The sequence below is a fragment of the Ambystoma mexicanum genome, chromosome 7q (genome assembly GCF_040938575.1).
Source record: "Ambystoma mexicanum isolate Mex_15411 chromosome 7q, UKY_AmexF1_1, whole genome shotgun sequence".
NCBI lineage: Eukaryota > Metazoa > Chordata > Amphibia > Caudata > Ambystomatidae > Ambystoma > Ambystoma mexicanum.
In genome coordinates this window covers 1,059,104,934-1,059,121,473 of record NC_090941.1, presented here as the reverse complement: position 1 = coordinate 1,059,121,473, position 16,540 = coordinate 1,059,104,934, and the positions used below count along the sequence as shown (strand labels likewise).

The 16,540-nt window shown below is 48.9% G+C and overlaps 1 protein-coding gene across 3 annotated transcripts in view; it reads right to left on the bottom strand.

Moving 5' to 3' along the window:
• Positions 1 to 16,307, bottom strand: part of LOC138528607 (uncharacterized) — a 64,562-nt gene extending 48,255 nt beyond the window's left edge. For 2 of the 3 annotated variants that reach the window (XM_069640398.1, XM_069640396.1), the window contains exon 1: positions 16,183 to 16,307. The gene's annotated coding sequence lies outside the window, so the exon portion shown is untranslated. Of the gene's footprint in view, positions 1 to 15,602; positions 15,737 to 16,182 lie in introns of those variants that run through there. The other variant, XM_069640397.1, reaches the window with a different exon arrangement.
• Positions 16,308 to 16,540: the final 233 nt, after the last annotated feature.

The following is a 16,540-nucleotide window of genomic DNA, read 5'->3' as shown; positions in this document are numbered from 1 at the left end:
AAAACATGTAACCCGAAAGCGGGAAAGTGAAAGCTGGACTGTTGAAAAACTGTACGTAAATAGATTTGCACTCCCCTCCACTTTTGCCTGCTACTCTACGTCCAGCCAACTGAGTGGCTATTTACTTATTCTGGCAATTGGATAAGGAGTAGTGTGCCAAGCTAGAATCACTCCAGAGAGCCGTGCTACTGGTTGACTATTGATTTGCCGCCGAATTCCATCGCCCTCCAATGCCTCTGACTGTTTCAGGTTTTGTGTTTAAGAGTGGGGTTAAGCGGGAGACAGACTAAGGCTGCTCCTTGAGCCATTAGTCGTCCCCTGTCCACCCTTTCTGTCCCCCCTTTCTGGTTCTCTGGAGGGTTTTTTCCTGAGGACTGGCTCCCGGTGGCCATCTGTAACCGTGGTTGTAGTGGCTGCCTTTGGAGCCGAACAGTTCTTACTAAGCTATCAATCCAGGGTGGCAGGTGGCTGTATTTGTCCTGCGGATGGTCGTGGTCCTCTGGCCAGCAGCCCATTACCATTTGTTTCTTATGCAACGGTGCATGCCGGAAGGTCCCACTGTAGTCACCATTTAGACATTGACATTTTAGCGGTTACTCTAACCTATTTTATAATGGCTCAATTTTACTGTTCTTAGGTGCATTTCCACCATGGTGAAAAGAAAAGCAAGGGATGATCGGGGACCGGGTGCGCTGCCAAAAAGGTCAAAAAACCTAAACAAATTTAAACGGCCCAGGAGCTAGCCAAGGTTAAGCCCCAGCTTTTGCAACGCTCCCATGATTCGTATTTGGAAGTCATGGCCAGCAAAATAGTGAATCGCATTACTGTTACTGGAAAAGCCACATGGGAGGCTATTTCACGTGCACAAGGGAATCCTAAAGGTAGCACCACTGGAAAAAAAATTGTATTGAGGGGATGGGGGCCTTAGGGGGCACAGTAGTTCAGGCAATGGCTCTACAGGAGCAGCTGTTTGGGGTGCATATGCCTCAGGATCCTCTGCACCCTGGTACGGAGGAAGATAAGCAAGTAGAAGTGGAAGAGGAGGGGGCGAGACTAGGGACGGGAGACCGGATGGTGAGTGTTCGAGTTGATCATATTAGAAGTTATTATATTAAAATGTCTATGTATTGATGGGCTTGTGTGTGCAATACATTCATTCATAACCTGGTTGCTGCGTCATAATATGTTCACTGACATCACCTCCTGGAATGTGGAGTCTCAGCGTCTGGGGGACTCCACATTCCACTAGGTCAGTTGAGAAGATTTCCCCTGGCTGGGGGGTCGTTGCTGTTACTAACTCAATAAAGAGTTAATTATAACTTTACGCAGTCATCATTATGTATCTTAACAGTGAGGGGGTGTAGTAACGGATCAATTGGTGAATAGCCATATCGGTGGGAGCCCGGAGAGGGAACCAAGTCAGGATCTAAATTCCTCCTCTGGGGGTAGGGGTGTGGGGAGATACGCTCTGGTTGGAATAACTTTTATATGTAAAGCTCAAGCCCCTTTAGACCATCCTAGAGTCATTGCAGATGTTTACGTCAGGGGTAATGAACACACTGGCTATCCTGGATGACTCGGAGTTCTAACAAAAAGAGTGGCAGAAATAGGTATGGTTGGGGTAGGGGCAAAGCCAAATGGTAAGATACTATCAGGGAGGGGTTCAGTGGTGAGCATCCTCGCCCGGTCACTGAGGTTGGTAGGCTGGTGATGCCGGCAAAGGATAAGGCAATAACCACACAGTTAAGCTCAGTAAGTACATTTTACGGGTACTGGGAGGTCCGACCTAAGCTTTAGGACTTTCATAGGGGACACTGGGGCTAACATGCATATAGGAGTACCCGAGAAGAGCATTTTGAATTTACTGCCTGCAGCAGCCTCTTGTGGGGATTATCATGGGTGTACCGGGGCTCCCCAAGTTTGGATTTGAATCAACTATTTCACTAATGAAAAAAGCGACCCATTAGATCAACACCAACCCGATTGGACCGAGCATTGTCCCAAGCCTTATATTAATGGCAAGAAGGGTAGGCCAAAAACCCAATGTATGAAGGGGGGGGGGGGCTGGTTTCCTTCTCAGATGCAACAATGGTTTGTTAGTTGGTCATCTAATTTATCCAGAGGCCTAAAACCAAAAAGCTAATGTCTACATAGTAGGCTGGTCTCTCTTCTCTCTGGATTTGTTCTACGGTTGTACAGGGAGGGTGGCCGATTCAGGGAACCGCTTGAACAAATTTGTTAGGAGGGAAGTACTGAGTGACCCCACACACAGGGGCCTCTGTATCCACCTCTTGGCCTCAGATTACCCTTGGATTGAAAGATTGACCCCACAGAAGAGAGGGGTGCATACTATTGGGGTTGAGCTAGCGAATCAGTACGATGCCCTAACCTCCGGTGAAGATCTGGACTGACGTACGGCTGCCCGGCCCAGTCAACCAGGAGCTTTGTGGGGGGGGGGGTCCTTGAGATTGGAGGGGTACACGTTATCTAAAGCAGCCCCTTTGGTAGCTAGCTTGTTATCCTGGAATATAGCCGGGCCAGCGAAAATTCAAAGGGGAAAGCCACTGTGGAGATTTAAAAAACCCACAATGAGAAGACCCAAGAGTGGAACAAGGTACCCCGCGGGCTCCATCGTGGCCCAGAGAAGGTGCACGTAGCCCGGTGCCTGGAGAAGTAAACCACGAGAGCGAGCCCCGACGCAGGGGATAGTTCGTTGGTGAGAGATGCCTTCCCGGGGCACCCCTCAGAGCCATGGGGCAGAGAGAGGGCTTGGAACCAGCTTGTCGCAGAGTGGGGAAGACAGACGACGGGCGGTGGCCTCAAAGAACACGGTCCAACGCTGTCTTGGAAGGATCCAGAAGAAGAGGTGAGGAGGCCCAGAGGACGCTAAAGCACAAGCCATGCCCCCCCACCCCCACACCTGGCATATATAAACGCTCAGACACGCGGGTGGGAGCGGGGCCCTCCCGAGAACCGCCCCGGACCCTCTTTCGGTGTGCAGGGCCTCTGCCCGCAAGGCACAGGCCCCAACATTGGAGGGGAGGGCGGCTCGTGGACATCAAACAGCAGCCCTCGGGAACCCTGGGGTGCCAACAAACGGGACCCCGACCCGTTCTAGCGCAGAGCCCGTGAACCGTTCTGGAGACCTAAGCAGGTGCAGAAAATAAGCAGGCAGCAGGTGCCCCGCCATCCCAGTCTTCACCGGCGCACAATCCAGCCCACCCACGCCAGAGAGAGAGAGAACACGGAGGGAGCCCAAGGCCACGAGGAGAAGGCTCAACCAGGGAGGCCCTGCCAGAAACCCAGACCTCATCTGAGGAATCTCTAAAGAACTCTGGGCTTGCAGTGGGGCCCCTTCAGGACAAAGCCAGATCTGGGCTCAAGGCATACAAAACAAAAGGAGTCTGGAACGAGGTCACAGGGGTACAGACAGCGAAGCCTGAAGCCTGCACCGAACTATTGGAGCACAGGGGACCGTAAACCTGGAGCAACCATTGATAGGCACCCCGGAGCAACGAGCACTTACCCATGAAATCCTATCCCTCCAGTGTTTCCGTAGGCCTCAAGCAACACGAGGAGCAGGGCCTGGGACAAGCACTGCAATATGGCCACAGGAAGTGCCCCCCCTGCAGCACTTACTAGGGATGATCTTAAAGACATTCTGCAGGAAATCAAGGCCATAAGGACAGATATACAGGCCTCGATAGTGGATCTTAAAGGGAGAGTTGACACTCTTGAAGAGAAAATGGAAGGTATGGAGAATAACCACCTCCAGACTGATCTGCTGGACATGAAATATGAAGCGAGGCGGACAGACCTGGAAATGAGAGAAAAGGACATGCCTTTGAAGATGGACGACCTTGAAAACAGGGAACGCCAAAATAACCTGCGTATTCTAGGGGGAGACAGCGGCAGACTTTGGGAGGCTAGTCCTAGGCTTAAGAAAGCAACTCTTCACCCTGGAGGGGGGCAAGGAAGTCCAGCTGGAAAGAGCTCATAGGGGTGGTGGAGGCAGAGGTAAAGGCCCAAGATCCATCGTGGTGCGTTTCCTCTGCTACAGAGGAAAGATGGAGGTCCCAGAAAAGGCAAAGAGACTGGGGAGCTTCTCCTTTGAGGGGGACACAATCAGGATTTATCAAGATCTTTCACACTTAGCCGCAGAAGGGAATGCCGTCCCCTCACACAATGGCTCACTGGACAGGATATACGATATAGATGGTCCTACCAATTTGCCCTCGCATTTGAACGGGATGGGGTGGATTATCAGGTCACGCAGGGGGGGCATGCTTTACAGGTGCTGCAGGTACTTAAAGACAATCCCCCTTCGGAGGGAAGGGAGGGACCCTGACTCCCAAGGAGCATAGACGAGAACCAGAGGGCCCCTGGGCCAAAAAGATGAAGGTCAAGAGAAAATTTTAAAAAACCCAACACCCAGACGCATGATCTAGAGGAGGATTACAAGACTGGGGCCGCATCAGAGGTGCAGGAGTCGGGAAAAGTTCAAGGACCCCAACTGGGGGTGGCGAGGAGATAAGGACGGACCTCTTACCCGAGTGGCTTGCCAACTGGCAAGCATTGCAGACAAGGATGGGAGGAGGGTGTGGGGGGAGGGAAAGGGTTGAGAATTTATGGGGTCAGGCTCAACAGATCAGATTCAAGAAGTGAGCTGAGCGGCTTCCATATGGCCGGAAGAGGTGCGAATCCAAAAACTTAATTTGATTATAGACAATGAGAAAAGGGGCCGGATCGAAACTTTAAGGCTAGGATTGCTTAATGTAAAGTGCCTTAACTCACCAACAAAGCACTCACTCCTGGATTGGGCAGAGGGACTCCTACTCTTGGGAGGCGATTTTAACATGTGGGCGGACCGGGGATTGGATCATAGTGGGAAGCCGGTCCCCACAAGTAGTGGGGGGTGGTGGGGTTAGCTGTACAGAGGGTCCTTAGACGGTTGGTAGATCTTTGGAGGGAGACTCACCCAATTACGAAAGGCTATACATTTTACTCTGCAGTCCATGGCTACAGAACCACTATTGATTATATATTTCTTGAACACCAGCATATGAGCAGAACCGATGCTTGTGTCCATCAACCGGTTAGCTGGTTAGATCATGACCTGGTTTGGGCAGACATTATTATATCGGGTTTAAAACCGAGGGAATCATTGTGGAGGTGCAACAACCTGAGGGATGCAGTTTTCAGAGAGGAGATGATGGCAGCCATTAGAGAGTGCTTTGAGTTAAACAACCCTGGAGAGGTTCACTTGCAGACAGTATGGGAGGCGGCTAAAGCTACATGGCGGGGTTGATTGATTAGTGAAGGGGTGGCCAAGAAGAGAACTGGAACGCTCTTGGCCCACAAACTAAGATCTGAGATACACCTAATGGAGAGAGTCGAGGGGAAGGAAAAGAAGGAAAGAGACCTGGGGATCGCCAGAACCAAGAGACGGGAACATAACGCAAAAGGGGATAAGGCACTTGCTGGCGGCGAAACTCTGCGTCCAGCGGCCAGATAGATGGGTGGCAAAGATAGAGAATGGGAAAGATCAGACCCAGAGGCGATAGCGGGAGAATTCGCCAGCTTCTATGAACTATTGTATGAGAAGGAAGGAGTTAAAAAGGAGGGGAAACATTCGAATCCTATTTGAGGGAGTGACCCTCCCGACCCTTAGACCGGGAGAAGTCTCCACCCTAGAGGCCTCAATAACAGATGAGGAAGTCCTCCGGGCAATATTAGGTTTGAAGCTGGGGAAAACCCCTGGAGAGGACGGGTTCACAGCATGTTCTTTAAGGCATTTGCAGGCCAACTGGCGGGATTCCTGGCGGATCCATTCACGATTATTATTAATATACCCAGTCACGGTGGCCATAGATGCTGAAAAGGCCTTTGACCGAGTCGACTGGGGGTTTCTACATGGGGGTACTAGAGAAGTTGGGTTTTGGTGAGTGTGTCCGACGAGCAACCAAGGCTCTGTACGCAGACCCGTCAGTCAGAATTATGGTAAATGGGCAGCGATCACGTAGATTTAATCTTCAGCGAGGGGCCCGACAGGGCTGCCCCCCCCTCCCCTATTGTTTGCAATGTCCATGGAGATTTTGGCGGAATATCTGAGGGGGTCCCCTCATGTGATTGGTATAGATGGCGGAGACAGAACCTTTAAACTCTGTCTCTATGCAGATGATATAATGCTCCACGCGAGGCAGCCAGCCCAATCTGCCCCAGCCACCTTTCGAGTGAAGAGGAGTTCGGGCATTTTTCAGGATTCAAGGTGAATGTGGGCAAATCAGTAATCTACCCTTCGCCCCTGACCCAGACAGGAATATCACAGAGCTGGCCCCACTGGGCCTCCAGATCCAGTTGGAGGGGGTGAAATATCTAGGGATGAACATTGTTCGACCCGATGAAGACCTGAGCAGGGCAAATTACCCCCCGCCTGTTCGACAAGATATTCAAGGAAATGGAAGGATGGGGCAAGAGGCAGATTTCGTGGATGGGGGAGAGTAAACGCGATAAAGATGAATCTCCTCCCCAGAGTGCTATGTATGTTCCAGATGCTTCCTCTGGAGGCCCCCAATGATTATCTTAAGGAGGCCAAAAAACGTATATTAAAATTACTGTGGCAGGGCCGAAAACCTAGAGTAGGGTACGAAACCCTCACCCTCCCCAAAGAGAAAGGTGGAGTAGCACTCCCAGACTTGCAGGCTTACCATAGAGCAGCTCAATTAAGAGCCCTGGCTCCACACCTTAGGGAGGACCTGAACCAACAATGGGTCTACCTGGAGAATTTCTACCTGCGCCCAATAGCGGTGGAGGAGTGGCTATGGGTCCCACTGGGCACACTTCTGAGATGGATCATGGAGCATCCACTCCTTGGGACCATGTGGAAAGCTTTAGCAGGGAAAGGAAAGAAAGACAAAGTGACTACATGGCGCTCACCTTTAAGTCACATTTGGTCCCCACCGGTGAGGGACGCGATCCCTGGCCACGAACTTTATCAGTCCTGGTTTGAAGCAGGGCTTTACAGGGTGTGTCAGTTGGTGAAAGAAAATACATTCATAAGCATCCAAGAACTGGAGGAAGCATTGGGCATTGGCAGGCTGTCCCCACTCCTAAGATTGAAGGGGGTATTCATGGCAAGGAAATGGAAGCAGCATATACAGAGGCCAATCACCCCAGTAGAGGTGGTCTTGGAAATGCATGTAGATATGAAAGGTCTCATCTCCCTCCTGTATAGGGCGCTTTTGTCGCCCCGTGAAGGAGCAATCAGGGGTCTAAGAACAAGATGGGAGAGAGACTTTAGCTATGAAATTGGAGACTGTTTATGGGTGCGATATGACCCGGTAGTACTCTCCAAGATGTTTCCAGCGGTTATTCCCCGTTGCTGGCACGGATGCGGGGAAAAAGCCAATTATAGGCATATGTGGTGGACATGTCACAAAGTGCGCACATATTGGACAGAAGTGTTGAGCTGGATCAAAGATGAACAGAGGATCCCACCCACTAGACCCAATCTTAGTATTATTTGGACTTGAAAGAAGGGATGAGCAGTTGGACAAGCTTCCACACCTGTCAAATTGATTTACTTTTAGCAGCCAGCGCCTGTCGAGCTAGAACTTGGAAAAGGACCTGCCTCCCCACGAAGAAAGAATGGGAGGCAGTGGCCAGGGATATTTATCTTATGGAAAAGATCACAGAAGCTATACAGGGATCCAGCGTTCTAACAGACTGAATGGCTCGGGTTCTTTAATGCCTTCAGCAACATGGAAAGTACAGGTTGAAATTCCCAGAGAACAGAGACTCGGCCCCACCGAATAGTTAACCTGGAAAACACAGACTTTAATTCAGAGGAATCAGCCCATTGCTGACGATCTAGAGCCCGGTCGGGACTGCCGACAACGGATTGAGAATTATAAGTGAAAGCAGCGATCAGAGACTGTGCCTTGAAAGGGGGTTGGGAGGGTGTATACGCCAGGGAATTATCTTTTTTTTTGTATAAGGTTTATAGGGATCCGAGTCCCTTTCATGTTTGCGCCGAAGGTTCTCTGTTGTATCATAAAACAAATACAAATAAATACATTTTTTTTTAAAACAATGTCATTCTCCTGCAAGAGACCTGGGCCTTGGAGACCACACTGTTATTAGATGGCTACACATTGTAGGGGATCTCAGCCAAAAAAATGCTAGAGTAAGATGTTATGGGGGTCTGGTCATTGCGAATAAAGCCTCCCTAACCTGTAGGGTTTAAGTAGTGGAGGGTTAGAGTAGTGGAGACTAACGGACTACCTACAGGTGCTCTGTATTTTACCCTCTAGGGGGGACCCGTTAATAATTTTGAACCTCTATAACAGCCCCCATAAGGCTGAGGCAGACAGGTTAGCCAAAGTCAAGGCGTTTATTGACAAGTTATTTCTAAACAGGAGCAATCGTAAAGAGCAATGCATATGGGGAGGAGATTTTAACCTCAAAATGGGTGTAGGTCTGCCAAAGGATCTGTCAGATCCGCTGGAGGACTGGTCACTGAACATCCCCTTGCCCACAATGAAATATGGACGGGTGTGTGCAAAGAGTCTCCAAATGTGTTTACTGCTCATTGAAAGGGGGGCTGAGCACGGTAGGCGGACGCACAGCATCCGATATACCGGGTAACCTTACCTTCAATAATCACCAAGGTTGGAGGTGGGTGTTGCCAGCAAGCGGGCAATGAGGATGAGATTCCTTGCTGCTCCCGGGTAGCCAGCTAGATCCTGCCTTTATCCTGACAATTCATGTTAAACTCACAAAAATAGCTTCCAAAAGCGGCAGAACCCTTCTGCAACAGGTCGCTGCACTAGGGACCTGAACCGATGAGTGGTTCCAGAGATACGTGCTGTGGAATCCAGAAGCGGCTGACCGCGTATGCCAGACAAGATGGCCGACGTGTCTGCAAGCTAAGTGGAAGGTGTGCATTATGTTAAAGGCTCCACTGAATCAAGCACCTCGCAAGAGCAACTACCATCACAGCGCTGAGGCCGAAATCAGGAAGACTAAACACTGATCCCGACCCCAAACACTGCGAGTAGGCAGCAAGTGCGCCCATGAAAGCGGGCAGGCACTGGCATCCCCTGCTCCGATATGAGGTGGAGCAACCCTGCTTGAGAACGACGCAGAGGACAGCCGATGTTACGATCCGGATCACTGCAGCGACAAGATGAGCCGCGCTATGGGCATCCCCACGTCATGGGATCTCCAAGTGCCAGCTAGGCTAGGCTCCTACCTGCTGCCCGGGCGGTCCCATCTGAGGCTGCGAGAAGCTGCTGTGGGCCCCTGGGAACGACGTTACCCGAGCTAGCAGGCGAACATAGGAAGGCTGCCTGAAGGCAGTCCGGTTGCAGGAGTGCCAGACCGACAACGAAGCGAGCAGCGCCTGCGACAAGGATAAAGCGGGGGCAACCAAATCAAACACATCTCCTACCTAGAGACAGTGCGAAGAAGCTAAACTGCCTACCAACAATGATACGCAGTACAATTACCCCCGGACCCCAACTGCTCACAGTGGGACCCTGAAAGTGGAACGTGACACGTGGATTGCAACACGTTCCACAAAGTAACCGAGAACAGAAGGAGAGCTGCCCACGCTGAGGGCATGGCTGTTATAAGGTGAATGAGAACTGCGCACTGAATCTACAACGCTCCGAGCTCCCAATAAAGTAGTAATGTGGCTGAGTGTCCAAGGTGAACCCAATAAGGCTAATATCCTGTGAATACATCACCTAGCCGCCATAACACGCAGCAATAAATGTAGTTTACAAACTTGAAATCGCGTGAGCCCAAACCGTTATCACAAGCTGAGAGGCGAGCTTGTACACAACCGGTGCGCCAAGCTGAGTGGCAGCACGCACTTCAGAAGCTGCAGGGATTTGAGAGAGCAAAACATTCTGATATCACTGGCCCGATCAAAGACTACTACTGAGGGCAACTGAAACAAGCAAAGGAGACAACTGGAGTACTGGCCTGCTTGTCCATGGGGCGAAGAAGCAACAGGGCCCCTAATCCAGCACTGTACGAGTCTAAGACACATTTGAACTGAGACCAATAGAAACACCTCCTTCCCGAAAGATGGGGTGCCGACTGAGCCAATCCTCAGGCCAACAAGACAAAGGAGAGAGAGTACATAGGTGATAACTGAGTAGACTTCTGGGAAGAAACCACTGAGTGGACAGTACATATAAACCGTAAGAGAAACCAAAAGGAGGGAAGAGGTGTAGATAACAACGGCACCTCCCTAGCGAGAGAAAGCCAAGGCTTGTGGCTCTGCCGTCTTCAGAGTACCGCAGCCAGGTTGTCATGGACAGCACCATTTGGTAATAAACGCTGGACAGTGTACCTGCGAAGGCGGAACAAGTGTCTCTGGTGAACTACTTGATCAGTATCCACAAGATCCTGAACCAACAGCAACGACTGGATGGTGCCTTGCCGAATCGTTGCGCCCGAAGCAAGCACCCCACTGACCTAAACAGCTGCAAAAACATCAGCTGAGAGGGAAGGGAGCAACTGCAAATCAACACTGGCTTGACCACCATGGGGAAAGACAGGGGAAAGAACGCGACAACGCAGAGCAAAATGGAGCAGTACACAATCAAAACCCAAGTTCCCCCGCAGGAGCAGGGCAGCTCTGGTGATGTACTGGGACCGAAGGACGACAATATATCCCTTCCATACCTCCATGGAAAAAAAGATGGATGGCATAAGTACTGAGGTGTCGCTATTGCGTCATGACCTGCAAAAACTCACGGCTCGTACCGGGGAAGCAGAGGGCTGCATATTGGAAACAGAGGACAGCCTGAGGTCTGTAAATCACCACATGACCAGAGCGTTGGCACGCCTCAAGGCACTGGAAGAATGAGTGGAAGAGGGTGAGGGCAGAGCAAGATGGAACATCCGGGCCCTTGGATTGCCCGAAAAGTCAGTGCCCGAGCATGGAGCTATTACTAGAGCAATGGCTTGCGGATCTATTCACTCCCAAAACCCTATCAAAATTCTTCTTAGTTGAATTTGCTCACCGCTTACCAACGACACAGATAAATACCCGGAGCTCCCGAACTATAGGGATTAGGATACCATACTACAGATGGCCAGAACTAAGGTCGCCATAACAATTAATGGCTCCAGAATCACTTTTTCCCCCCAGACTTCATCAAGGAGGTTCAGAAAGCTAGGCAGTCCTTCGACCCACTCAAGAAACACCTTCAAGCTCTTAACATAAAATACAGACTTCTGTTCCCAGCACAACTGAAAATATACCACAACAGTACGACAGTACGACAGTGCATTTCAACGATCCCAGAGAAGCGTGGAGCTGGGCGGAAAGAAAACTAAAGGGTGATTGGAGGCCGAATCGGAGTCAAGACATCGACAGGAGTCAGCCACGACCAGAGAGAGCACCACCTGAGCGCCCACAACAGGATATGGAAGCACTGCCAAATGGAGGCAATGACTTCTGGAAGCAATCTCATCCTTTTTTTAAGGGGATTCCAAATATAGTGGCTGATATAGTGTTGTAATATTTGGTATCCTCTTGATTATGAGGGGTAACATTTAACAAAGCACTGCTTGAACTATTCCTTGTATTGGGGAGGGGAGTACATCATGAGCCTACACTTTGACAGCTTCTGGAAGCCATCTCTTCCTTATTTTGAAGGGGATACCAAATATTACAGCTAATATAGGGTTGTAATATTTGGTATCCCCTTGATGTTGAGGGGTAACATTGAACAAAATACTGCTTGAACTATCCCTTGAATTGGGGGAGGACATAAGTTCTGTGCACTGTGACTCTGGGCTAGCCCAAGGGGTGCTAGGGGCACCAACACACAATTAATGTGGCAGGGATCACCCTAGTCACACGACAAGACAGCAGCTGCAGTGGGCTCCCGGACAAGCAGCTGCTCTGCAATGACAGAGGGCCAGTGGCCTGGAGGCACCCAGGTTACACATGCTGGTCTGGGGGCACCCAGACAAGCAGGGCCGCAGGCCTGTGATCGCACAAGGTAGGCCTGCAGGCCCAACACTATAAGACACAGAGACAGAATGCCATTACATTTAGTCTACCGCCGTGGTATTGCACGTGCGTGCGGAGGCTCCTTTTCCCAGTCAGGTATGAGGCTGTCATGACACCTCCTTAGAGGGGCAATACATGTTCTTAAAATGGATGCCACGAGAGAATCAGGTAAACTCCACCTGCTACTGCTCCTTGACCTCTCAGCAGCTTTCGATTTGGTCGACCACGACAACTCTGTGCCACCCTAAACAATAACTTCAACCTATCCAACAACGCTACAGATTGGATTAAATCATTCCTCGCAGACAGGACCTCAAGAGATGCCATTGGGAAAGAATCAGCAGATCCCATACCAGTCCCAATAGGCGCCCCGCAAGGTTCTTGCCTATCCCCCACCATGTACAACGCCTACACCAAGCGGCTTTTCACAGCACTGGATGATATGGGCGTCATCTACACCAATTTTGCAGATGACACCCAGATCCTCACCCCACTAACAGGTAACCATGAGCAAGACTCTCTGCTCATCAATAAAATCAACTCAATAATCCAAAACATGATGGCTAACAGCCTATGTCTCAATGATGAAAAAACAGAGTTACTTATACTAGGATCAGCGTCCACAATCGCTTCCCTTCAGCCTGTCTACTCATCGCTCAACATTGACGGCACCACAATCACAGTAGTTAAACAAGTTAAGACACGCGACACTCACAATGTCCAAGCAAGTAAACACCCTAGCCTCCTCTACCTCCTACCCAGCCAAACTAATCTCTTAGTCGCAAATTCCGGACACCAGAAAACTGCACCACACTAGCAAGAGCGCTCATATTATCAAAACTTTATTGTAACGTCCTTCTCCTAGGCACCTCCAACACCAACCTAACCAAACTCCAACTCATGCAGAATAAATCCCTCCGAGCTGCACTAGGCATAAAAAAATCAGAGTAGATCTCCAACATCAGGACACAAAATCACTGGCTTCCCTTCAAAGCCAGAATACCCTTTAAAGCCCTTAGCATCACCCATAAATGTATTGCCAACAAAGCTCCCAAATACCTCCTCAACACAGTGAACAAGAAAACGCAGACCAGACTCCTTAGATCGAATAACAGTGAAAACCTTGAAATCCCACGATACAATAGAGAAAAAGCAGGGGGCAGTAGCTCCAAAGTACTCGCTCATAAGCACTGAAACGCCCTACCCATCCACATTAAGAATGAAACATCCTGCCCACAATTTAAAAAATTGCTCAAAACGTGTTTATTCAACCAGTTCTAAGTTGATCCCAGATACTTGTATCCCAACCAACTCTGCATCTTCACTGTATATAATTGTACATAAGTGTACATAATGTATAAATGTAACCAAATCTGTACTGTCCTATTGCATTGATCACCACTAATAATGCACCTGCTTTGTCTGTAACTACGGCGTGATACCTCAGGGTCCGGGCGTAAAACAAATGCAATAAATAAAAAACAAATACACCCACTATGCTATGAGATGTGTCAGTCTGGTTTATTGTGTGTTTTATCTGTGTTTCATCTAAAACCTGTAGAATAAAATATTTGTATGTGTTTTACATGCCTGCCATGATGACTGCACGCTACGCCACACCCTCTACAGTGAACCCATCTATGGGTTCAATTTCCCAAAGGAGGTAGTATTCTAAATATTTTTTTCAATTTCCAGGGGTAGTTTGTGTACCCAGTTCCATCACTGTTGGCGGCTGTGATTTATTAAGCTACTAATAACCATATAACCCGCCAAGTGTTGGCAGCTGTGATTTTTTAAGCTACAAATAACCATAGAACCAACTAAACTTCATTCAACTCAATGCAGTTCAGCTGACTGATCAAGTAACAGTGGTGTACCGAGCCCGGGGGGCAAGCTGCCACCCCACAGGCTCTTTTTGGAGCCTGACCGGGACTTTCATCAGTGGGCCACCCCTCCCGTTCGGCACCTCAATGAGGGTGCCCAGCTGGCAGGACAATGTGTGCTGAGTAATTCCTGCTCAGCACCGTAATTTTCCTGGCAGGAGGACATCTTACCCTTTCCGAAACCTCTGGCAGGACAATGTCCCAAGGAGCTCAAGGCAGCAGCAGATGGGCTCTCAAGTTGCTCTGTGTCAACAGAGCATTTCAATGTGAGCCATTAGGCACTAATAGGGGGGGGGGGGACTATTAGCAGGGACTTTTGTCCCTTTAGAAATGTACATGGCAGGGAGTGATCAGGTTTGAGAAGGTTGCACAATGCAGCAGGCTTTATGAAATAAGGACTATGGCTTTACCCAAGGGGGATTTGTTAGGCTCACATTGATCTGCACGATGCTATTGTGACTTTGCATGCTGGATGGGGAGAATAAAACTAAATTCATCCTCTTATTGCTAAACATATTTCTATAATGATGTATCGTTAAAGTTAATAATGAAGGGTAGTTTCTTATGTAGTGTGCTTTGCTTCCAAGGCATTGCTATAAATTATTTAAGCACATGAAACGCAAAAGGGAAACCTTAATAAATATCTATATGAACTAAACCTGTGAAGATGTGCTCAGTTGCTTAAATTGTCCACATCCTGGTTTCACTATTTAACCAAAGTGTGTGATCCTGGGCAGATCGTGTAACCAGACTGTTTTATCTGCAACTCTTTAAGTGATTCACTCCAAAGCTTGTGTGTTCATATATGATGCTGTTATTTTTATTAAAAAAGGCTGACTTGCTCTATATAACAGTGCAATTTAGGTATTTTGAACCACAAAATGATTTTGCCACTTGGCTTACTTAAGACAACTTATTCTAAAGTCACTTGCATGGCGCCTCCAAGTATCAAAGACTGATGATGCTCCTTGCAATGTGCTTTCTGTGAAGTAATTGTCTGTTGGTGCAATCCATATGCAGATCAGTAGATGTGCATGTATTTTACCCAGAGCGCCTGGACAGATCGTTAATGGATGCGTTCCCTGCATCTGTAATGATTCTGCTGTTTTTTTTTTGTTGTGTTAAAATGCGATATGCCACAAGTAACGTTACCAAAAAAGTAGATTGGGGCAGGGGTGGGCGGTTTGTGGGCGCGAATGAAAACCTGGAATTGCTTGCACTGCATTTGAGGGGAAAGTAGCAGGACTTTCACCGTGGCTGTCCCCCCAGCCCCTCTTGCAATGCTGGATACTCCACTGACTGGACAATATGGAACTCGGGCGCTATGCCACATATGGGGTACCCAATATTAGAGAACAGCACCTCTAGATAAGGGTGAAGATGGCGGTACAACCCAACTTGCTGCCCTGAAAATCCCTCGGCGTGTGCGGCACGGCCATGATAAGCCACCAATGTTCGGGGGGAGGGGGCAAATGCGGGGGCGGATACCAGCCAAGAAGACACACAAAGGACCGCTGTTGGTGCAACTAAAATCAAGACAGGAAAAACAAACTCATCGGTGTTTTGTTCTCCTCTCCCTTGCCGCGCTGTAAAACACCCGTGCGCGCGATAAAAATATAAATATCATTAAATATACCCGAGACGAATAAGAGCATTTTAAATGCGCAATAAAAAATAAATACCTGCCCGGCGTGGCGCTCTCTTTCCTCCGTAATCCTCTTCCTAAGCACGTAGACGTCGCACGTGAAAACGTCACGACGACGACGTTACAGAAACGTCATTACGTCGTAAAGGCATTTCAGAAAGTACCGGCAAACTTTTTAACAAACGCACAATGCTATCGCCTATCGGGTCTTATAGGCACTTTAAAAGTGTGATTGATGCAGGAGAAATAAAGAACTGAACTGTTATTAGTACCCAAGTGGCACAGTGCGTCTGTCTTATCCCCATCGGCTGCACATACCAAATCCTCCAACCCCTCCCGCGGGGAGGAACGCACTGTGCCCATCCCCACTCCATAAAACACAACCGCCCCGTGCAAATCGCACAACTGCACGAGAAAAACCCAAAACTAACAGAATCCACCTGTACTAAGTACATCTCAACCGATGCACATTACAATCCCCAAAACATACAGAAATACCCGCTCCCCAATAGCGCGTCACCCCTTTGGTGCACATTACATATCCTCAAAATACCCTTTCCCAATATTGCCGCTGTGCATTAAAGTAACTATCAACAAGAGATAACTTTAAGACTTACACGAAACCAAGTAACAATCAACTATGGGAAATGTGCTTTGCAGCGGAGGACTCGCTGCCGCAACCCCTTGCCTTCCCGCGCGTGCAAAAGAAAAAGACAAAATGAACGTTGAAACCCACGTGATCAGTGTGGCCAGGTGGGAAGGGAAAAATAAGCTCAATGACCTTCCAAAACAAGTCCAAAGCAAGCTGCCTCCCATCCAAAAAAGCTGAAAAAACAAGCATGCACATTAAACGTTGTGGAAAGGTCACAAAAGTAAGAAACGTAACACAACAGCAAAAACATACATAGACAGAACACTGACATAGTGCGTTAAAACAACAATTTTTTATTGAATAGAGACTAGAAGTTCCAGAAT